Source organism: Drosophila melanogaster, chromosome 3L (genome assembly GCF_000001215.4).
Source record: "Drosophila melanogaster chromosome 3L".
NCBI classification, from domain to species: Eukaryota; Metazoa; Arthropoda; class Insecta; order Diptera; family Drosophilidae; genus Drosophila; species Drosophila melanogaster.
This window is the reverse complement of record NT_037436.4, coordinates 13,667,436-13,691,617: the sequence shown is the minus strand read 5'-3', so window position 1 is coordinate 13,691,617 and position 24,182 is coordinate 13,667,436. Positions and strand designations below refer to the sequence as shown.

Sequence of the window (24,182 nt, the reverse complement as noted above, 5' to 3'; positions counted from 1 at the left end):
AGGGGCAGGGGGAGTTGGTTTATAAGGTTATTGTTTGCGTCATGGGCGTCAGTTTAAAACGCACTCTGCCATCGCCTTGAAATCATAGGCCAGGCCATGCCAGGCCATACTAGCAGTTGCCGTGTAATCTTAGCCATTTGTTTATTCTGCCGGGTGCTGCGAATATCTGCAAATACGCCAAACGACAGGTGGCCTCCTTCCCCCGAGGAAGATGGAGGAAAATGCGAGGAATAGAGAATGAAATCCATAAATTTTTTGCCATTGCCATTCGAAAAACTGGAATCCATAAGCCATTGATGCTTTTTCCATTAGTGACAGCCCGGAATGCTTATATTCTGGCCCAGATCCCCCCAGGCACTTTGTCGTATTGTCGTCCCAGGGACTTAGTCTTCGGTATGGGGTAGTCGGTAGTCTGCTCTTTTCATATTCAATTAGCTTGGCATTAATTTTTGTGGTGCTGATAAGGTCCAGAACTCCAGCGTGCAGCATGCATGTAATTAAAATTGGTTTAACTACGCCCTGCAGCCTCAAATGGGTCTAAGGCGCAACAACTGGGATTAGAGTCCTGCAATTGGGTGATTGGGGAGCAGTTACCACTACACTCTTCGGTGAATAACTTTCTGGGGACTTTAGATACTGTGCATGGTGCAGCCATTTAAGCCCTCAGATTCGGACCCTTCCTGCTATCGAGAGTGTCCATTTTTCGATAGTAGCTTAGTTATCTGCCGGTGCCCCCACTTTCCATTTACCACTACCCAGTTCCCACGCCCCAAATCCAACATCCCACATCCACGTCTGCCAGTCGAATAATCCAAGTCAATCCTAAGCAAAGCGCATTCCATGAAAGTTGCCCAGGCGGCTGGCTGTGTTGTTGGACCGAGCAAATTAACAAAACAAAAGCCATTGCCGAACAATAGGCGCTGCAGTTCGGCTGCTATTTGGCTGTTGGGCTCGGGATCGGGATCTGGTTTGGGTTGGGTGGGTTGGGTTTTGGGCTTGGGCCCTGTTGGCAGTTGGCGAAACAAGCCAAATCCAAATACAAACAGACAGTCTTGACCAAATACCAAAGCGAAAACGAAGAGCTCACCGTTTCTGGGGGCGGAGAGGCTAGCCAGACTCGATGCCTGAATTTATGCAGTGTTTGGTTTGTTATTACCAGGCGAAGGTTGCATTCGGTCCATGGGAAATGCATCAGCAGCAGGAGCTCATTTCCTCCTTTCTGGTCAGGAGGAGCTTGGGAGTGGGCTACGTTAGAAAAACCCGCATCCGAAAGTTGCCCCGTGGCCGGTGTGAAGGCCATGCCAGCTACAGGGTAAACACTGCGAAAACCAAATTGGCCAATCCATCTTTTGATGCCTGCTTTTGTTGTCAAATGACGAAGGCACTTTCCAGAGCCAAGGAAATTAGATTTCTCGTAAACGCCTAATTTCGAAGTTGTGCATTTGTAAAGATATGAACTTCTTTTTTCTCTCTCCACCGAAACTGACAGCACTAAAAAAGTTATTTTCATTCAAATAGTGAAGTTCCTCCTATCTTCATATATGCCGCTTTAAGTGGTGAGTAAAACAAAAGGATATTCTACGCACCGTTAAAAATATATACAATTTATAGTAAATATTCTCAGTTGATATTTTGATTGTTTCTTGTTTTTTCTGTGATCTTTAGAAAATATAATATCACTATATTCTACGCCAATCAATAAAATTATACTAAATAAATAAAACGTAAATTTAAACTCATGTCTTATCATCGCATCGTAAGCCTTTCTCTGCATTTTCTCTCAGTGCAACTGCAGATTGAACGCCTGTTTGCATGCAACCCCCTTTCCGACCATCTCTGCACTTGCAATCTCAGTTTGTGGTTAATATTATGCTGCATTTCTCATTTCGCGCAGGTTGTTGTTGCTTTGCTTGTTGCTATCGTGTGATGTTGTTGCTGCTGCTGGTTTATTATCGCTGGCATTGCCAGTGCAAACACCTTCACTTCACCCCACATCCTGCACCCTTTTGGACTGCATTCAAGGGCTTATCTGTGCGTTCGGTTTTTGGTTGAGCCCCCGCCCCTGCCACTTCCACTGCCACGGCAACTGCAACTGCCGCTGCCCAGTTGCCCAGTCGCCCTGATTCCGATCCTGATCCTGGAGGGCGAAGCGTGGGCCTGTTGTCCCTGTTGTTATTGCAATGTTTTTGACAAATAGTCAGGGAAATGCACACTGATGTCTGTTTATTGTGCCGTGCATGCGGTTTACGTTTATCTTCAACTTATGCAGACAGTTCGCTTCAGCTCAGTTTTGGTTCGGTTAGGCTTTGCCTGGGTGCAGTGTTTCCAGGACATGCTGTGGTCTGAGGAGATTTTTGAGGCACGAGGAGGTGTGGTGGTGTTTGGTCCAGACATATTTTGCTGTGGTTGCCGCTCCTATTCTGTGGCCCAGACCACAAGATCAACTCACTGGTACGACTGCCACTGGTTTAGCTTCTGGTCGCTCTGGCCAGCCGGTCTGTTGTTTGTTCCTTTGGTGCCTGCACTTGCAGTAATAATAATAATCTAATTAAGACCCGAATTTATCGGAAATTAGATGGTAGGCTAATGAAAGGCCAGCTTACTTGGGCTCGACATTTTGAATGGTTTTTCTGCTGCCATCAGGGTAATTAACAACTGTGTGGTGGCCATTCATGCTATCGCCATGTGGTTATAGAACATCGATTTGAGGAAAGTAATTCTGGGAACTCAAAACAGCCCAAATTCTAGATAATCTCCTCTGGGCTTCACCTATTGTGTTTGGGAAAGAAAAAAATATGTGATAACAGCTGGGCCATCATTGAGCGAGCAAAGCCAAGACTGCTTATTAATAAACTTTAAATGCGTTGGAAATCCGCTTAGACTGCAGTTGAAGGGCCTAGGCTTTTAAGGCAGCCAAAAGGGTCCGTCGGAAAAGGAAGAACTTTGCTCTTCTTAGGCTGCCTAAAAGTGTGCAATAAATCATTGATGCCGACTAATTGAGTCGGAAGTGTGTGCGCAGGGCGGACTGCAACTAATTGGCAGGACGAAAAGTATGCAGGGCGCACCGAAACTAATGCAATTAGCCAAGAAATGCCAACATCTTGGCAACTCTTCGTGGCCGGGAAGATACACGTGCTGGAACTATGCAGCAACAAAAGCCAATTACAGCCGAAACAATGGAAAATTATGCACAGCATTTGACATTAGATTAAACCTCGTGACAGGGCCATAAACAAAAGGTTCGAAATTCTCACCGCCCAAAAGTATGGTAAAGCAAACTTTCTCTGCGCCTGTGTTGGTATGCAATGTGTCTCTGCGCTTGTGTGCGAATGCCATGCCTAACTCAATTATGGCAGGGCAAATGTTTTGGCGCAAAAAGCTCAAAAGCCACAGGAACACGGCCCATAAACAGAAAGGACCAACCTGAGCCTGAGCCTGAGCCCGAATACCCTTCGCATCTCCATCTCCTTGCAGCAGCTGCGCCTAATTGCAGGCAACATCAACATCAACAACAGCACACAAACACACACTCTCAAACGGGGGAAAACTCATTTAATACATGCAATAATTTGGTTTATTATTGGCTTCCCCTACCCCAGCCACCATTTTGCCCCTTTGCGCTACATTTGCCATAACTTTTAATTAAATTAAAATGCACAGCTCAATGCCGTCCAAAAGGGAGGCAATAAGGGGCATATACCCATAACGTTAATAACCAATTCGCTTTGTAACCGCTCGAAATGTTGGCCTGCTTTAACTGCAAACATATTTATGAATATTTGAGCAAAAGGCCTAGGCAAAATGGTCGATGGAGTGGGCTGTATTAATCAAGTTAGCGTCGCGAAATGGACTGCGGAATGAGTCCTTAACTATCGAGTGTATAAATTGGTGAGGGGGAGCTAAGGATTTTATCCCCCAATCTTGTCACCATTTCCATCTCACACCTTAATCTCGTAACACCCATACTTCCCAGATGCTCCGCATGGCCAAGTCGTGCACAAAACCAACGCCACTGCACAGGCAGCATATGGTTAGCCAACTTCATAAAAATGCAAACTTATGCTTTTCACAACTTTCGGTGTGTGTTGGGCAACCCTCGTCGCCGTGGACATTCACACACGCACAGCCATACACCTGTAATCCAATTAAAGGTAGCATAGTAGTTGGGTTTTAGCGTGCGGTGCCCCTTGAATCCTCCACAGCCCCCACGACCCATCACTAGCCCCTCCTTTATCTGGGCACCTTAAAAGCTTTTACCAATCGACAACTCGCCTTGATTTTCAGCTGGGAGATGGAGCCGCTTCGGTTCGCTTGCTGGGGATGTCCTGTCGCTGTTCGCGTTTTACGTATACTTAATTTGATTTTTCACACAGGTCCTCGCACCGCCCCCCTCAGCCACCACTCACACACAGCCAGTGGTCATGCTCTGATTTTCCGGGAAAAACCGAGCGAGCAAAAAAAGAGAGGCAGCGGAGAGGCGCTACGCCAGCAGGGAAAGTGAGCGAGGGAGCAAGAAAAATCTAATTTCTGTGCAATTTAACGAGACATTTACGTTTTTTCATTTGATTATCTCCACAGTCAGTTTGGTAACTGGGCAGTCACGGCCACGCCCCTCCTAAAAATAGCAAAACGCGCGGGGAACCCCAAAAAGCGTTGATTGTAAAGATTTGCTGCGCTCCTTTCCTACTCAAAATGGTCTTACCTGGTCATTGTACCTGAATTCTTTAGCATTACGACAGCACTAAAAAGGAGCTAGAGTAATATAGAAACCATGGAGCAGATCCTCCTCCGCCCAGAGCATACCCAATTCGTCCTGGCATTGCAGCTCGGTACTTGCATTTTGTAGCGTACTTGTGTGGGCTGTTGCAGCTAAAACTTTTCGTGTAATTTGTTTTATGTGATTGTCCATTGGCTCCATTTTCGGATTCGCATTAGCCACGGCACTCGGCTTTCGGCCTGTAAGCCGCAAAAGCGCACACACGCTGTCCTTTCGCATCCGGCAGCCCACCCACCTATTGCTACCCAAAAGTATGCAACAAATAGCATATGTACTAGCAAAACAGGAGCAAAATGGGGGTCCAGCTGGGCGGACCCCCTCCGAAGGCACACACACCTTTTGTGTACGTGATGTCATTATGGCCAAAAGGTAAATTTCAACTGTCAGGGACTCTAAACGACTCTTTCGATCTGCTTGCCACTAGCACCACTCCCGTTACCCCTTTGTGGCCGGCTGTGCCACCAAATCGCAACTAACCCCAACGCAAATGCACGTTTAATGTATTTGACATTTTGAAAGTCAAACCGAAAAGCAGAGCAGTGAATGCAGCACAGCATTTAAACATATTGTTCACCCGGCAGTTTGAGTTTGGGTGAAATGCACATTTCTGTGACCCCTCAACTCCCCACCACCTCATCCTTTTTTTGGCCGAGGACATTTGTCATTTGAGTTGACCCGATTTTTGTGGTCCGCCGTCTGTTTTTGCGTCTGTTTAGAGTTTAAATTTCCAGCTAAACCTCCAGCCGAGTGTCCTTGTTGTTGCTGCAAATTTGTAATTTGAATAATGCGTAATTACAAACTGCCCAGTGGAAGTCATTAGAATGGCCAACGCGATCTGTGCAGCGAATCGTGTTTGTACACAGCTTTTTTTTTGCGGTGAATGGTCATGGAGAGAAGTGTGTATGGGTATGGGTATGGGTTTGGATTTGGGTTCGGGAGTGGGAGTGGGACTGCTGGTTCCAATTTTCGAAGCTCCTTATTCAGTGTGTCAGTGCGTTAATTTGGCCCAATGCCAAAGCTCGTTAGTCGGCTCTATAGAGAAGTACAAAAAATGACAATGGGACAGAACATTTTGTCTTAATTAGAAGCGAACCAAATGCAAAGAACAATTAATAAGCCACACAAATTTGACATTCATTGTGACTGAATCAGTCTGCCTTGTCCCTGTCTTTTTCCCTCGCAAGCCACCACTTTTCCAGGCCAAGAAAACATTTGTTTTGTTTATGGCCGTCTCATATAGAACAAGGCTTGAGCTTCTATTTTCCACCCAGCCCCACCGTTTTTTCTACATGCTGTCATTTATTTGCTCTTATTTATGCATTATTTTTATGGGCCGCGTTTTTTTATGGCCCACGTCATTATCCGGACTTGTTGTTGTGTTTGCTTTGACTAAATAAATATTATGGCCATTAACCAAATTGGTCAAAATGGAAATGCCTGGGCTGTGGGAGTAGGTGTCTGCTGTTGGGTTGTGGCGACCTGCTGTCAACCATAAATGTCGTAGACAATTAAAAAGAAGGGCAGAGCTTCGATCTCGCACATGTCCATAGTTGTACGCCAAATGAACTCGCTGGCCGACTAATTGAGCCTGGCAGTGCGGTCAAAAGCAATTAATCAACGATTTTGTCAATTAAAAGGGCGACGACGATGGAGAACACAGTGCCAATGGCGAAGAAAAATCGGTGCAATTATGCAAATTGGTGACACTTTTCCTTCGTTTCTTTTCTAATCTTTGGAAACCCTTTCCTCCAACTTTGACCAACCGTGACCTTGCTTTGTTGTCTCATTAGACGCGTAATTACGGTGCTCTCTTCGTAAAAAGTGCCTGAATGAAGGGGAAATTAAAAATAAATTACATGGAAATCCGTGGCAAGCCGAAATCGAAGAAAACTCCAAAGAAACGAAGCCAACTCAACCCCCAAGAACCTGTAAAAATTAGCGAAATTAATGCGCCAGCGTGGCGAAACTGTCAAACGCATAGGACAATTAATGTTTGTGGTAAAAATAAATCGACTTCAAATATTACCCTTATCAACAAACAAATAATTGTATTATTAAAGAAATCGAAGCAATAGGTTATACCCAATAATTTAGGATATGGGTATCACTTAGGTCAGCAAATAAAATAAATAAAAGAGTCCAAACATATTATCAAGCTAAATATATATATATATTGTAAAGTAGACCATATGTTTGGTATGCTACAGACATCATCGGCAGGCTACTAAAACTTATTGTTTGATTTCAGGCAATATCCCTTTCTTTATACAGGGTATCTTCGGTATATAGGTTGCACATAACATCTAAGCCCGCAAACAAAATGGCGGCTTATGTGTCAAATACTTACTGGAGGCAAACCAGCGAAAAAGGTTCTTTCAACAAAATTGAAACATTTGCCGCGTCGCTTGAAAAATTTCCTCCTCTCATTAAGCGCGACAACCCAAAACCCAATCGTCCCGCCCCCAAGGCCCTTTCCATGCAGATTGAAATCCAATTAATGCCGCTCAAAGCTTTCAACTGATTTCTTACCCCCGGCTTTTCTTTTTCCCTCCAGTGCCCTTTCATGAGCAAACGGCTTGGAAAAATGGGAGTCGTCAACACGTCCACCTTTCACTCGGCAAAAATCCTTTTTTTTCACCCGCTTTGTTTCGCTTTTCATTTTTCTTGGTTTTTTTTTTTATAAATGCAAAGCGCGTTGGTGGCCCTAATATGTAAAATTTGTCAGAGGCCGCGGAACAAAAGGAAGGTTGCCCACGGCGGAGTCGCAAAACGGAAACGAAAACCCACGATGGGTACGGAAACTGTCATCGCGGTGATTGCGACCGCACATGCAGGAGGAGTAACTTCGGATCTGGTGGAAAGTTCGGTAATGCGATAGTCGCTGGCCAATCCAATTGGGGCTTAATTAGAATGGGTTGGACGGCCGTAGAAAGCCAGGCAAATTGGATCGAAAAAGTTGCGGTTCGCGACTATAAGCTCTTGGCCGCCGTATCGAAAGTTATCGGTGGAAAGTTCACCACCGGCCGGATATGCGATAGTTATCTGTCATTCGAGTCCAATTAGAAAATCCCACCTGTAAATATTTGGCAGCGGAACAATTAACTTCGACCAAGGCCCTCCAATTACGTAAATAGCCAGGAAACAACCACTCCAGGATATACGTGGAAACCCACCCGGAAACCCATTTACCAAAAATGCCCTGTTGATTTAGTCAGCGCTTATAATACAAATTTATGTGTGTGCTTAATAAATAAACATTTTCTACGCTATATAAACTCAAATACAGCGTCACAACATCAGTTACAAAAGGGCAGATAAAAAGTAGGAAAATGTTCCACTTGGCAGCAAAAATATTATGCTATAATAATAAAAACAAACGTAGCGCGCGCAGTAACAACAATTAGTGAGTAATGTTTACAATGTATGCAACTTTACTTAATTATTGACAAATGCATTAGCACATGAAAGTGCGGGTGGGGCCTACAAAATGGAGGAGCATTCCAGGAAATAATTCTCTAGGAAGTTCTCTAAAGGAATCTCCAACAAAAAAAATGATCTCTTTTTGCCTCTGTGTAAATTGGCACTTTAATTAAGAGCTTTTTTTCAAATAACGTTCTATCCACAATAAGTTATTATCCCTCAGTTCGGTTAAATAAAGCTCTGAGTGGCTAGTTTTTCATGGGATTTAGTGTTTTTACTTTTTGGAACACTATTTACTGGTTACTCTCATTAGCATACTTTGCTGGCCCACGATTTTATCTACATCTACGGTGTATCAACAAAAATGTAAATGCTTTTTCCGCTAGCCAAGCGTATTAATAAACAGAAATTAAATGCATTTAGTCCTCTACTCCCGTCTGCCGAAAAATATATTTCATATTTTGTTTGCAGCTTGTAGAGCATAACTTTTTTGGCTTTCGGTTTGTTCGAGTGTGAAAAGTTCCGAAATAAAAATAAATAAACAGAATATGACTGCATGCGTGACTTTTTAGTGTGAGCTCACAATTTATCTTCTTCTTTCACTGTGTTTATGTTTCCAATCAGATTTCATTGTTTCGGTGCGATATCAGTTTGAATTGTTTACGATTTCACTGCTCCTCTGCATAGCATTCTTTTTAACTATGTGTTTCTTTAGAACCCAGTTGTTCTTGTAATTAGTGTAGCGCAAGCAAATTTGGCTTAACTAGTATAGTATTTTAAAATGGGGGGCTGACGAATTAAAAATATGATTGATTTTCTAGAAAACCACATTAAAAACAAACAGACAACTTATATTCTCCTTAATGATGGCAGATACAGTGTTGTCCCTTAAATTGCTACCGGCTTTAAGGCCAACCCTCTGATAACCTTGACGAATTTCCGTTTGATTGAGCTCTCGGAAAATGACCGCAGGGAAAGCCACACAAACGCAGTTGTACCGATACGGACACGTACGTTCATACATATATGGTATAAGTCCTGCCAGCCCAAGTTCAATAATAATTAGTTTGAGATTTAATTTTAATTACTTTGAGCTGAAATGAGGAATTTGCCGAGCGCTTCCTTCTGTTGTTGCCCAAGGCCTGCTCACATGGATTGTAATTAATATGAGCGAAAGCAGGACATGACACGATTCCCGACATCTGTGTGTGTGTGTGTGTGTGTGTGCGAGCTGTTTATTTACTTATGGCCAAGGCTATCTAGCTTTCGACGAAGGGTTTCTTGGTTTTAGTTTCATTAAATTTCACTGCTCTTGCCGGACAAACAAAAAAGTGCCCAAGGCTGACACGGGCAACTCTTCGTGCGGGAAATGGGCAATTTTCCAAGGCACCACCCATTTCTGCCACATGTCAAACATCTAATAATCGCTTACACCTCTCTCAGTGCTTATGCCTTGACATTCCATTTGCCCTCCCGGTAGAACTTCAACCACTCAAATCAACTTGGCCGAGGGAGCCATTTGTCCATCCATCTACGTCCAGGACTCAAGCATTTCATTAGGGAAACTTTTCCCTGACATCTTCATTCGTTCCCGGGACAGCTGTTGGCGGTCCTTTTCATTATAGTTTTTTTATATGCTCTCATAATGAGACGGGTTCCCGACCTCCTCGATGATGAGCGGACATATTTCACTATGTTTCGGCACAAATTTGCTGCAATTTGCACAGACACAGCAGCCGCACTCCCTTCCATTTTCCGATGAATTATTATGCGTTACATAATTTTCGCCAGCTCATGACACGACCTCGTTTCGATGAGGGGCAACAAAATCGGAAGCCAAACGGAAAAAGTTTTGCCGGCTCTGCCTTATTTATGCATGCCTAATTTATGAAAATTTGATGTACTTGTAAGCTATTTCGGCGGGATACTTTTATATTTGTTTGCTCATAACCGCAACACATGCTTTTGGGGCTGAAGCTGTCGATGTGCCATCATTCCCTGGCTCCACATCCTTTTCCTGTCTCTTTCCATTCCATTTCATTTTTTTTTTTTTTTTCATATTTTCACGGTCTGACCGCCAGCGAGCTGGGAACTGGGAGAGTCTCAAAAACTTGCGCCTAAATAAATTACTTGTAAAACTTTTCAAATACTCGTAATTCTACATGATGTTGTTGAGGTCGTCAACGCAACAACGTTCGATGCACAGACGGGCTGCTGTTGCCGGCCCGCCAATCGTCCTTTCCAGGATCCCGGATCCTGCAGCCGGCTCTTGAACCATTCAGCGTTATCGTCAAAGTTTACTAAACCAACATAAATACCATTTACTGCAGAAAGTTACCAACACCAACAACAACATCAGCGACAACCGAAGGAGGCAACTTTGGTAAAAACTGCGAAAAATGAGTGGCGATTGTTGGAATGGAATATGGGGTGTGTGTCAAGCGAGAGGTTAGATGCTCTTAGATACAGAGCAAAAAAAAAATCTTATAAAATTATGATCGATTGGGATAAAGACAGCAAACATACCATATTCCTATATATGAAAGCGAAATCCAGGATAAATTAGATATCTCAAACGACGAATGATGTGTAAATTACTTGGTCTAGAAATGTCTTAAAATTTCTGATCCAGAAACTGATATTTATAAAATGACATCTACATTTTATATGATATTGATAATGATCAAAAACCTTCCTGGGACTTCCAAAAAACTGTATTGTATTCGGTTCTTCTCCGGATGTTAGGGTATTTTGGGGACGCATTCCTTCGACAGTAAGAAACTTTGATATGTATGCATAATGTGTAGCCTATTTTTGGTGTGTCCTTCCCCCCTCCCTCTGCCACTCGCCTTTCTCCAGAAAAAGCCTCTTACTTTCTTTGCCCGCAAACATAGAACGTTTATTTTATTGACTTTTCACGCACACACGCACGCAGATATCCCTGATTGTGACTGTGTGTGGGTGTGTGAACTTTCTAATAAGTTGCCGCCATTCCCTGCGACAGCAACAAACAACTGTTCATCAATACTTTTGGTCTCGGCAAACACGGGAGAAGTTCCAAATTGGTGGTATGGAGGAGGGTGGTTCGAAGGAGAAATCGCTTTCAAGCGCTTTTGTATTTGGGGATCCAGCAGAAAGTAGCAACAAACTTGTAAATTTGTGTGTCAAAGTGTCCACATGAGTGTCTTTCTTGGCCCACCCCCGCACTTTTTCCTTTTCGTAGATTTTCATATTTGTATTTGGACTACCTTTTAGAGCCCATCCCACCCTCGACCAGGGTACATTTTATATTTCAGTATCAATATTTCTCATTGTGTTTCGCCGCTCTTGTTGTGAGCCTTGTTTGAGGAGCAACAAACTTTTTTCCCAACCGAAAAGGAAATGGCAAAAACTTTTCCAGCACGCACCCGAAAATGTGAGTGGGCGAAGATAAAGAAAGTGAGGTGGGAAAAAGGGAGCCATGGAGCTGAGAAAGCACACTTAAGACTCCTGTTTGCCGTATGAAAAAGGAAAATCCGAGGATGGGAAGCGGACATTGTTGCCCGGTATGGGTGCTCAGGGGTAGTCGAGAATTTTATTTTTAGACAGGGAATGGAAATGTTTAGATTTCGAATGCAGATCAGCTGCATTCGCTTTCCTTATGGATTTAAAAGCGTTTAGAAGTTTCTAAACAGAACCCGAACTAAAAACCTACGATGCCGTACATCTTGTTGATAAATCTAAAATATTAAACCTAGTTTCTTTTACATATTCCGAGAAGTATTGCTTCGGAATCAATACCATACCTTCCTCCCAAAATACTCCATACATTATCTGGCAGACAGATTTCCTTGACTCAGTTTCTGCGCCCAGCCTGTTGCACAATCCTTGAGCAAATAAAACTCAATAAAACCCAACTGTCACCAGCAGGCAGACGCGGGATATGGCAGACAAACCCCATGGCACTGGGCCAATAATAACATTAAAACATTTTCTACATCAATGATGCACGACATTCATCAATACATCATTGTTGGTGGGTGGGCTGTCGGGAGGAAGGACCTCGCTGAGAACTCTTATATAAGCAATGCCTTTGAGGAAGGCACGCCGAACTGATTGATTTACATGGTTTGCCACGCGCGACTCCGGCGAAGTCCTTTGACTTTGACATGAAGGAATGTGAGCCAGGATGAGCCCAAAACTGGGGCTGATATCTTGAGGCCTGCTCGGGCGCATAATGAACTTTGGATGCCTGGTGGGGCCGTAACCTAAGGGGGCGTGGGGATGAAGGCCAGCTAAATCTTGCTCGGATTTCAGTTGAATTTAATGTCAATTTGGGAATGAAAGAACGCCCATTAAATATCAATTTTCGTTTATCGGCGAACGCGATGGCTCCCACTTAGTTTTATTAGACACACCGAGGCTTTTGGAGCCACAAAATTGCCCAGCAATTTCCTTTATTATCCTGTAGACCCCACCATGCTCAAGAGTGTGTGTGTGTGTGTGCCATCTGCTAACAGCAATGTGTTGCCTAGCCATAGGCGCATTACTATAAATTTTTAAACCATTTCCCTGCCACGGACTACAGGTGCAAAAATGCTCTTTAAAGCCCGGTCTGGCAGTTGGGTATTCAGCTACAGTTTTTATGGCTGCCCAAACAATATAATAATCTGTTTTCCGCTCATCCTTCCCCATGCTGCCTCATTTCCTGTCCTAAGAAATCACAATTTTATTGACAACTCAAGTTGTTGCTGATTACATGACTGTGCGTATGAGTAGGCGTGCATGGGTGTATGTGTCAGCTCCAGACCTCCTTACATGCGCACCCTTTTAAGTTTATTAAATTTAGCAATTTCTTAGACCCCGAAAGTCTCGAGCTTAAGGTAAACTCGCCCATCTTATCCCATTTTGACCAGTCCGCACAGATCCGAGGGTTCCTCAGTCCACTCAAATCCCTGGTGAGTGCGTGTCTTATGCTCTGATGTCCAATTTTTTCAACTTTTATACTCTAACCGAATTCGGGGAATGTGCGCTGGAAAAATATGGGAAATCTTTATTTAATTGAGAAAAGTTCGGTAACTGACTGGCTAAATATCTTTCAAATTCAATGTGTAAAACATTGAGTTAGTGAATTTTCTAGTTATTTATTTATCTTTGTTAGGCAGTGTACTCCAACATGGTGGTGAATAAACCTATAATCTGATTTCTGGCCTTCTACATTTGTTTTTCCTTCATTTTTATCTTCCTACCTCTGACAACCCATCTTGACTGACTGACTAAGTGGTCGAGGGTCGAGGGCGATTTGGGGTGGCTGGGTTGGAAAATATTATTAAAAAGGTTTTGCCTGCTGTCATACGTACATCCCATCCAGACTTCACTTTGCGTTTGATTGATTAACACTTGTCAAATAGTTCGCTCTGCAAGTTCAGTCAAGCTGCAATAGAATTTTCCCGAGGTGTTGACAAAGGAGGTTTTTCCGAACGGGCCTCAGCAGTGCATTTCCTATTTCCGATTCTGTTGCAAAAAATATCTGAAAGTACGTCAAGGAGTTTTTATCGTAGTAAGAGTAAGAATATTGTTAGTTGCTTATGCGGCAGGACTAATCAAAGGCATTGTGCTAACTCCTCCATTTATTTACATGTTTTCCAATCCTTCTCTTCGTTCTGTATTCACTTGCCACAGGACTTTGGCAGATTGTTAAGCAAAGTGATTTTTTTGGGCAATAAATAATGAATTATTTTGATGCAGGAAAAAGCATAAAGGTAGTATGCACATATTTAATGGTTAAACTATTTCCGAGAAATTTTATAACATCTTGCAAACAAATTTCAAGAACAATAGATATATAAATATATTACATAGGAGCTCTATTAGCTACTTGTCTGAACTTAAACTTGTTTTAAATATACTACACAATGTGTCCAGTAGTAATTTTTTCTCTTCATCTTCCACAATCCACACCTTTCTTCACGATCCAGCCGACTTGACTCTTTTGTTTATATTTATCTGCGCGTGCTTAGCATCTATGCAACGTGTTTTGGCTTAATAAAGTCAAAATAACCAAGGCTAAGTGGATAGAAGAAGCCAACATAAATACCAACGCACAAACACATACAAAACTCAGTCGCACGCGCGTATTGCCACTCCCCCTTTTTACCGGGCACACAGTTATAAATTTTAGCAATGTTGTTGATGTGATTTAGTTGCACACCTCGCTACCAGCCACCACCCACCGCCCACCGCCCACTGCCCATCGCCTGTAAGATGGCAACAAATATTACAACAGTCGCAGTCTCTCCATCTGTCTGCGAGTGTGTGTGAGTGTGCGAGTGTGTGTAAATGACTTTATCTATGTCTGCGTCTGGGCCAAAGCAATTGAGTGAGGGGTAGTGGGAAGTGGAGCTCTATGCGTGCAACATGTGCGCTGAATGTTGACGTTAATATTAAGAAAAATAAATAACCAAGCTGTTTGTTATCTAAGTTTATATAAACCGAACACACAGCGGGCAAAAAGGAGAGAGAGGGTGTGTGTGTATGTGTGTGTGTTTGTGTGCTTTTGTTTTATTTATAGCAACTACAAGAATTGCGTTTGGGGTTTTCCCTTAAATAACAACAAAAACCATCGCAAACTGGCGCAAGGCGCTTATAAATTTTTGTGGCACGAAGGGCAGACACCGCTCCACCATTACCACCTCCTTCCACGCCATCCCCATGCGGTTGTCCAGGTGAAAAATATCCTTTGCCGCCCACACACTTCCTCCATCGCCGAAAAGAAATGTGATGAAGGAAACTATAATATGAAATGCTGTGGCCGCTGCGTCGGCCAAATGAAATGGAAATGGCAATAAATTCAAATGAATGCTAAAATGCTCGGCCTATAAATCGAATGCTGAGAACGGCGAGGAATTTACTTAATTCTTTTAGGAAATACTTTTGTTAAGAGCCATACAACATACAACAAAACAAGTATAATTGTTGTTCCTAAAACAATTCACAAAAAGGCCAACCAAATCATAGTTCTAAATCAGTTCGGCTCCTGATTTATAAGGACATTTGATATAGGGTGCAGTTATGGCAGCTAAAGATCCTTTGGCGTGGACAAATGTATGCCATAAATGGTCGTAGGATGCTCCTACGATGGAAACTGGCCATCTTTTGCTGCCATCTCAATTTCTAATTGGACCAGCCCCTACCTGCTCCCCGATGCCATTCCTTTTCACGCCCACGGACGCAGTCCTTCATTAATCTTGCTCACTTCGCCCGGAAAATCGAATGGGCTCGGCTGGAGGCGCTAACTATTTGCGCACTCACGCATCCAACCGAGAAGCCATCGGGAATGCAAGGGCAGAAGCTAATTTTTCATCATCACGCAGCCTGATGCGATGGCGATTCCTGGTGCTCCTCCGCCGCTGGGCGAAGGATGTGCAGTTTGCCAACCGGTTTCATAGCCATGTGCAATTCATCAATATCATTTTATCAATTTTCACCGCTGTCCAACAGCAGCAGGGAGCCAAGGACAACGCGGCCATCAACTCAACTGTATATCACATTGCAATTTGTTGTCTATTTGCTGAAGGATATGCAGATTTGACTCTCATGCAGCCCCAGTCCGCCCCTCCGAAAAAAGCGGGTACTTCTCCGCCTCCTGTCGTTTTTCATATGCGTTGACTTTTTTCCACCTCTCGGCATGGGCGGTGTGTGTGTGTGTGTGTGTGTGTGGAGGCGGCAGGGGCCGTGACTGTGTTTGCTCTTTCAGGATTCAGCGTTTTGCAACTGTAATTCAATTTTAACAATTTTTCAACTGCGTTCGTTATTGACGTGACGCATCGTCGGATGATGATTTGTTGCCCCTTGCAAAGCGGAATCCACCTCCGTTTGGGTTTGTTTGGTCATTTGTTATTTGCACTGATTTTTTTCTGTTTGTATCCTTGTTCGTGACCTGGGCAGATGTATGTTGGGTATATCGCATTCCATAATCAAATATTTAGTTGCAAAATATTGAATTTCGTGTGACAGATTCGCTTAATTACTGCTCACCAAAATGGATTTCGTGGCTAATTTGATTGGATATTATTTAGAGAGGGTTGATCAATGTCTACCATGTGTATCGTCTGTTTTCCGATAGATATCACACAAGCATTAAATTGCTCTAGCTTACAATTTCGAGTGCATTAAAAACGAATTTAAAGGCCAAAAAGGTGCTGACCCACAAAAAGTGATCTGTAAGTAATTTATGTGGTCGGGATCCCCTGCCCATAGATTTCGTTGTGTTTTTAACCCATCTCATGGCTCATTTCACGTTTTGTTCAACAAATTTCACGCTTCGTTCTTCTTGGGCTACCTGCCAGCAAACATACACATGGCAACAGAAGAAGAGATAAATAGATGCGGGAGAGAAAAAACTTCAAAAATGACAGGCCACAACTTTGTTACACAAAATACTGGCAATTTGTTGTGACGTTGTTGTGATTTGTATGCTAAAAGTATCTGCCAGATACATTCCCACTCGCTACTTCAGCTGCAACCGCAACCATATGGTGCATCTCGGTGTCTTTGAGTTTCGCTCCCTCGTTTACATCTGGGGTCAACAGCAGTTCAATTGCCTGCCACTGCCGCTGATTAGAATAATTAGCTAGCCGTCTCCTTTTGCGGCACGTTCCCCGCTCCGGTTACCCGCCCATCTGCGCCTTCGATTCTGGTGTAAACAAACCAAGGCAGCAGTACACAAAAAACGATCTATTAATAGAAGCCCAAAGTACTTCCAACTTTCAAACAGCCAAGTGAAATGCGCGCTAGTGCGTGCAATTGTTCGTTTAATTGTTCTCGTTTTCCGTCCGTGAAATATTCATGAGTCGCCGTCCTCCCCGCAAAAATAACCCACTAGCCAATATCTTTTTGGGCCAACTGATAAGACCGATTTGGGTTGCAAAGCAAAGTAAAAGCAAAGCCATAATGGAGGGATAGCAAGGAACATTCCAGCAGGGGTAAAGTGAAGCCAAAATGATAAGGGGAAATTTCCCTCAAACTAATGTTTAAATTAAAACAAACCAAAATAATAGCTCTTGATTGCTAAAATTAATGATAATATCAATACAATCGATTTAAGTTTTTGCCTCGATCAGCTACTAAAAGTCAATTTTGAACATAAGATTAACGAGGGAAATTCTGATGAAAAGACTCCTCTTAACAACAATTCGCCGCAACAGAATCCCTTCAAGTTGCGGCGAATTCACTGTCATGGCTACAACACATGCGCATTTTTCCGCACACTTTTCCAGGCATTTTCCTAAGAGCGCTTGCCACGCGAAGAGAAGCGGCGGGCCAGCAACAAACATTAAAAGCGAAGAAAGGGAAACAAACTTTGATTTTTTGTACAATTTCCTTTTTTCTTTGATTTTCCTCCATTTCTCTTTATTTCATTTTTTTTTTTTTTTGCAAAATCAGCAAAAACATGAAACGACATAAGTATGTCAAAATGCATGGAGAGATAGCAGAACACGGATAGGGATAGGAAATCGGGCAAGGAAGCGGGGCACGTACTTATATAAGGGCCTAGGAGTACTTTTCGCACACATATATCCGCATTCTACAATATATAGGGATATATCTGTGTGAGCGGAAAACTCTCACACACATTGTAAGGCAGACGAAGGGCAAAATGAAATGTGAATGTTTGGCTGAGGCTTTGGTTGCCGCCCAGATGATTTGGCCTTACTTTTTCGGGGATGTAGAGATGTCCGATGGCGGGGGTATGATGGGGCCAGGGGATCGGCATCTCAGTAGCCGGGTAGCTAAGGCAACGTCAATCACAGGGCCGAATGCTGCGATATATGGCCAAAAGCAAAAGCAAAACAAAACGCACACAAGACCGGAGGAGACCGTAGCTTGCAGTGGGTGCGAGCGAGAGCGCAGACAAGACAAATAAAAATACGGAAATGTTGGGCTAGGGTGGGCCACACAAGCACACATGCTCGGTTATATATATTTTATTCAGGCAAAAATCCATATAATTCAATGGATTGGCTCCCCGAAGAACCAGAAGCAGAGAAAGAGAGAGCACAGGCGACAAACACAAAATGAACACAACAAAAAGCAAACCGCAGATTATGCGACATCGAAAGGGGAGTGTGGCAGGACCTCTGTGAACAGGACGAAAACGAGAACCAGAATGAGAATGAGGACGAGGACGGGAGCGACGACGACGCGTCCTGTGGCCAGTCAGACATATTAATGACAAAATGATTATGATGACACTAACTGAGGTCTGTCAATCCAGATAGAGTCGAAGTGGAGGAGGGACCGACTCCCAACTCCGTGCAATATGTAAAACAAGATTGACAAACAAACCAAATACTTTAAATGATGCTTAAAGTTGACACAGCTGTCGAGCAGCAGGACGAATCTGCTCAAGTGAGATTAATGGCAAAGAAATGGTAGCTGAAGGATGTGAAAATACAGAAAAGGCGAAGTAGATGGGGTGCCTAAAATGTGAATAGGTAACCAAAGCAGTTTAAATTGTTTTATTAATCATTGTGTTGTGCAATACCCTTTTTGATCAAAAATTGGCTAAGGTACAGACTTTATTCTCAGAAAAAGATATGAAAGTATTTTTCTTTGAAGGTGCATGTCTTGGAACTGATTTTGTTTCAATTTCTAGGAATTTTATTTTTTGCGTATTATCACTAAATCAAATAAAATCGAAAGCTTTAATTTCTATTGAGTTCAAAAAGAACATTTACTCAATAAAATTTAAAATGAAACTTTCAATGTCTCCTGAATCACTAAAAACTATAATATATAAGTTTTTTCTCTTATACAAACAATTTGTTGTGATTTCAATACTCCTTCGATTTACACAAAATACCTGCGACCCGTTTGATGTTAAGATTGCCGAATATCTCTTTAAACTTAATATCCTTGAAGGTGATATTCAAAGGAGCTCGCACGCCATTAAGAGAGACATCGATCCTGTGGCTTGATGGCATGTTGTTGGCAAAAGTGTTGGTTGTCACCTGCTCGGAAAACACTTTCGATTTATTCTTGGTTTTGGCTCTGGAAAGCGGTGCTCAGCTCCTCCGCTTCCCTTTTGGTTTCTTTCAGTTTCAGTTACAGCGGCTACGAGATGAAGAAGAAAGCAGGGAGGAAAGTCCCCCCAAGCCAAATGCCAGGAACAGCAAAAGAAAACCCGCGCTAACCGCGCCACCTCGCAAAACTACCTCCGCCCACAAATGCCGCCCCTCCGGCTGCCCCGCCCCCTTCTCTACAATGGCAAGACCAAGACCAAGCGCCCCGTTAATTAGATTTTGCGGTTTTTGTGTTGTGCAAACTTCAAAAGCAACAGCAACACGCAGATGATGGGTACCCCACCTCCAACGCCACCTTGTCGACCCCACCCACTTAGTCAGTGGCTGCCAAACGCCAAAATGTATGCTTTAACAATTTTTGATACAACATAAAATTGGAATTGAAATGGGGCAAGAGGCGATAGCGGATGGTGTGGGTAGGATGGCGATGGGTTGGGAAGGGGCTATTTGGTTGCTGCGGGTCGCAAAACAAAATCGATAAATAAAACTTTTTACAATGCGGCAACACTTTCACGCACTTTGAGCCCTTCGCCCTCTCTTCGTCCTGCGATCCTTTTCCATATCCTTCCCGCTTCCGCGGTGGCATTGAAAAACCGCCCGAAAGTATGCAGCTACAGCAAGTTTTTTACGCAATTAGTGTACAATTTCTTAATTTATACCCTGTCGCCAATTTATCAACACAGACCAGACCAGAAAACCGGCGAGGGGAAGCGGAAACCTCCTCTGTGGGACCAAAGTGAAATATTATTATGAGTACGTGTTTGGGCGACTGAACTAGCCGACTGGCTGGCTGACTGGTGCGCCGCCCTTAAGTTTCTGATGCCCCAAGGGGCCGAAAGGGTTGCCGGCTGGCCGGCCTTTGAGCCACCCCAACCCCCTTGGCCAAGCATATGCTACTTTGACATAGTTCTTTGGGTCGAAGAGCGTCGGTTGTGAAATATGAAATACTATTTATAACTTGATCAGCCCTAGATGGGTCAGATGCAAAGCAGGGGATGACAGCGAATCATGCCCGGTATCTATCAGTGCTCCGGGGGACATAAGGTCACGGGGTTGGGACCGGATTGGATTGGATGGGATTGGATTCGTTTGGTTTGGACTGGCTGTTGGGATTGATATTGGGCTAGGGTTTCGGAATAGAACGCTCGGGCTGTGCGGCTGTTAATTAAGTTATGATGGCAAACCGCAAACACTGCGATGGCTTCTGCTGTTGCTGCTTCTGCTTCTGCTGGTGATGCTGAGACAGATACACGGCAATGCACATACATATGTACATATGTACAAATACTGACATAGGCTCCCGTCAGTTTATGAAATTTTCATTAATTTTCGACCACAGAGAGTTTCTGCTGATGCCGAGGATGTGGTGCTTTCTGACCCCTTCGCCTCCGGCTGACAGCGTAACGAAAACTTGACGACACAGCACTAGGAACGTAACAGACGTAATGAAATTTTGCGACATGTATGACAGGACATTCAGTTTCGGTTCACTGTTCGTCGGGGGCCAACTTTTGACAGGCGTCTGGAAAAGTATCCCGTTCGGCAACCTTTTCGCTCCTGATGGATGATGACAAATGCGGCGCAGAGCACACGAGACTCCTCCTAATTATATGATAATCAAAATCTATCAGCATCGCCTCTCGTTTCGTTTTTAATTAGGCCATTCGAAGGATGCCTAATCATCATAATAATACTCCTTGTGCAAGCATGGGCAATAGGAGCTGGAGCAGCAGGCTGGGATCAGAGGCTGCCCCGTCATGGCTGCTCTGGCATTAGCTTTAGCACTGGCATATAATTTAGATTTATCGCTTGATTTTCGCATAAATATCGACCATTTGGGTGGGGCAAGGAGATGCGGATCCGGATGGGGATGCGGATACGGAGGGTTCCTCCACTTTTGTGTGCTCGTTGATGCATAAAGGCAATGGCTCTGGAGCTGAGTGCCCGACTCGGCCTAACGACTTGTTGTACGTATAGAAGATGTAAAATCCAAATGACATTGACTCGGTGTAAGTGGCTATGTGTATGTGTGTATGTATGCGGCCGTGGGAGTGTCAGATAATGTCCAACTGCATAAAGCCCAAGTAAATGGCAGAAAAATCATTGGTGATTTTTCGTTTTATTGAATTTATTGTCATTTCAGGATTTAATAATGTCATACGGCAAAGTTCCCGCGCATAGCAGACTACAAATATGTTAAAAGCGATAAGTTGAGTGTATTTAGCCCATAACCAGTTGCCTTCCGTTTCATAACTGATTCGTAAAATGACCCAAGAACCCTGATATTATGGCAGTTCAGTTCAGTTTCACGTTTTCGAAGAAGTTGCATTTTCCTTATTTCCTTTTCGCAATAACAAGTTAGTGCATATTAAACCAGTTTTCTTGTACTTATTGAAAGTGTTCCTATTCCATAAGATGAAATCAAATTTATATGGTAAGGGAAGCGTAATATTTTCTTATTTATTTCCAAAAAATGTTAAACTCAACAGGATTATATCTTTCCGCTTAATGGGAGTATCAACAGCTACCTTTTTACTACGAAGAGTTAAGTCCGACAGATTTAATTCAATAACTCAAAAACATGGCTGCACTTGATGGATTCACCGTATATCTATTCTGGCCAACACTTAGCTGTGGAAATGCTGAGAATTTCTCTGTCAGCTTTACGCTTGGCATTCCATCAACTAGCTTCCTCGGCTTGTAAAATTGATTTCATATCATCGCCGCCATCTTGACACTGATTATATGCCTTCGCACTTGAATGCCTCCAGGGGCAGCAGGATTGTGAGCCAGGGGGCATGGGAAAATGCGTTCGAGAAAGAAGAAGGAAAATATCAACACACCATTTAGCGCTAAATACACAGCAAACTCGGTCCGAAAAACGAGAGCCTCTCGGGAGGAGAAGCGGCTGTTGCTGTCCAAAAATTAACGCAAAATCAAAGTAAAAATGCGATAAATTGGCGACGACAAGCGCAACGCGAGGAAACAATAACAACAGCGCCGGACTGACGATGCTGACAACGTTTTCCCGCGCTTGAAATGAGCGAAAATCGGTCGAGCATATCAAATTGAAAAACTCCAAGACAACGCGGCCACGGTCGCCGGGGAATGGGAATGGGAAAGGGGATGTGGATGAGGATGAGGTCCTGACGGGTCCTGAAGCTCCGGTTCCGACTGCTCTAGTGGTTGCTGGATGGATGAATTGGGCGGAATGGGTGGGTGGCTGTGGCGCGTGATGCTTTTGCGTATCCTAGTGACACACAAATACATCGAGAGATAAAAACAGACACCCACGCACAAAGAACCGAGAGCAAAAAGCGCGTAGCAAAAATAGCAGGGAAAAAGAATAACAGCTAGCTACAATAATAACGCTTGAATGGAGTGCCGTGGGGTGGTGGGTGGCGCCTGTGACACGTGGGGTGGTGCGGTGCTAAAGGGCAGGGGCGATGATCGGCGGGCGGAGCGGGCCAGATGGACAGGCAACTGAGTAGACGACATTCATTGCTGCTTTGGCAGGTTGTTAGGTTTCCGAGTCTGTCAACGGCGGAGATTGTTAGCAGCTTGAATGAATGACTGACTGAACTCAGCCGAACTGAACTCGACCAAATCGGGCTGACTATTGATGGATTTGGCATATTAGCTGGAGGATTAAAGCAGCTGGCCAGCGGCAATTGGCCGGCATTGATGGCTTTCAGGCGAAACCAATGAGCAACAGATCCAAAATTTATCAAATTGAAAAGGAAGCACGCTTAAATCAGTTACCTTTCATAACACATACTAGTCCTCCTATTGTCCATCAAAAGTTATACAGTAAATATACGTAAGATATTATTGAGCTACTTAAAATCAGTAGAGAGTATTCTTACTAATATTTTGCATATTCATTTACTGCTTATAAACACCCTCAGCTGTAAAGTCATGATTGCTGGCAGTAATCGGTATTCGTGCTCGCCCAATTATATTTTCATAAGGGGTCTCATTGAGAAATTACCTTGGGAAATCAATCACAGCCATAACCGTTTCACAGTACAAGCCAAATGTGTGTCTCGGCCATAAGGGGAAAACCCCGAGAAAAAAAGCACAACAAGCCGCGCCCCAAAAACTTGGCTGGCATTATTCAATGCCTCGCAGATGTTTTCCTTGTTGCTGTTATTTTTGCCGGCTCTCAGCCGTACTAAAAAAGTGTTTCTCCATCTGTTGTTGTTGTGGTTGTTATTTTGTGGATGTTGTAGTTGGCAAAAATTGTTGCGTTTCGCATATTAATTTCTTCCTGTCTTCGTGCGTCGTCATCAACCTCAAGCTCATGATGATGAATTTGCCAACATTTCGGTGAATGGCGCGTGCCTGTGCCTGTGTGGGTGCATACTACCCATTTGCTCTTCAGCAAGGACTCTCGCTCTTAGAGAACTCTCTTCGTTGCTCTTATTGGCGTAGCTTTCCAGCCATACGTTGTATGTGTGTTCGCCTTTTGGGCCATCAAGGCGGCAGCCTTAATCACATTGTGAGTCATGTGTTTCATAAATATTCAACAGAAAATTATCATCGCAATGATGAGCACTTCCAGTCAAAACAGAAAATGCAAAAACAACTTCTCGTCGAGTTCTCGACCGAGCAGCAGAGGGGCAGTGAAACGCACATGTTTTTGCGAATCTGCAGCCCGCACGCCGCGGTTCGGCCTCATCATAACACCCTTGGCTAGCAACCCACTGCCACCCACCACCGCCCAGTCCACCCTTTGAGTACCCTACGAATACCCCCTACAATCGGCGGGCAGACAACCAGCCAGTAAGCCCGGCACATGGCTCTCGCGCTCTCCCACTCAGATGCACTCCGCTCCACTACACAAGACACCTTACATATCTAGGGCCACAAAACTAACCGACTGGCCGTCTCGCTCGCACCCGCTGACCACGAAACGTGGG

The 24,182-nt window shown here is 43.7% G+C and overlaps 1 protein-coding gene across 3 annotated transcripts in view; it reads left to right on the top strand.

The window, feature by feature from the left end:
• Positions 1-24,182, top strand: part of bru3 (bruno 3) — a 281,494-nt gene that overhangs the window by 111,783 nt on the left and 145,529 nt on the right. The window lies entirely within an intron of this gene.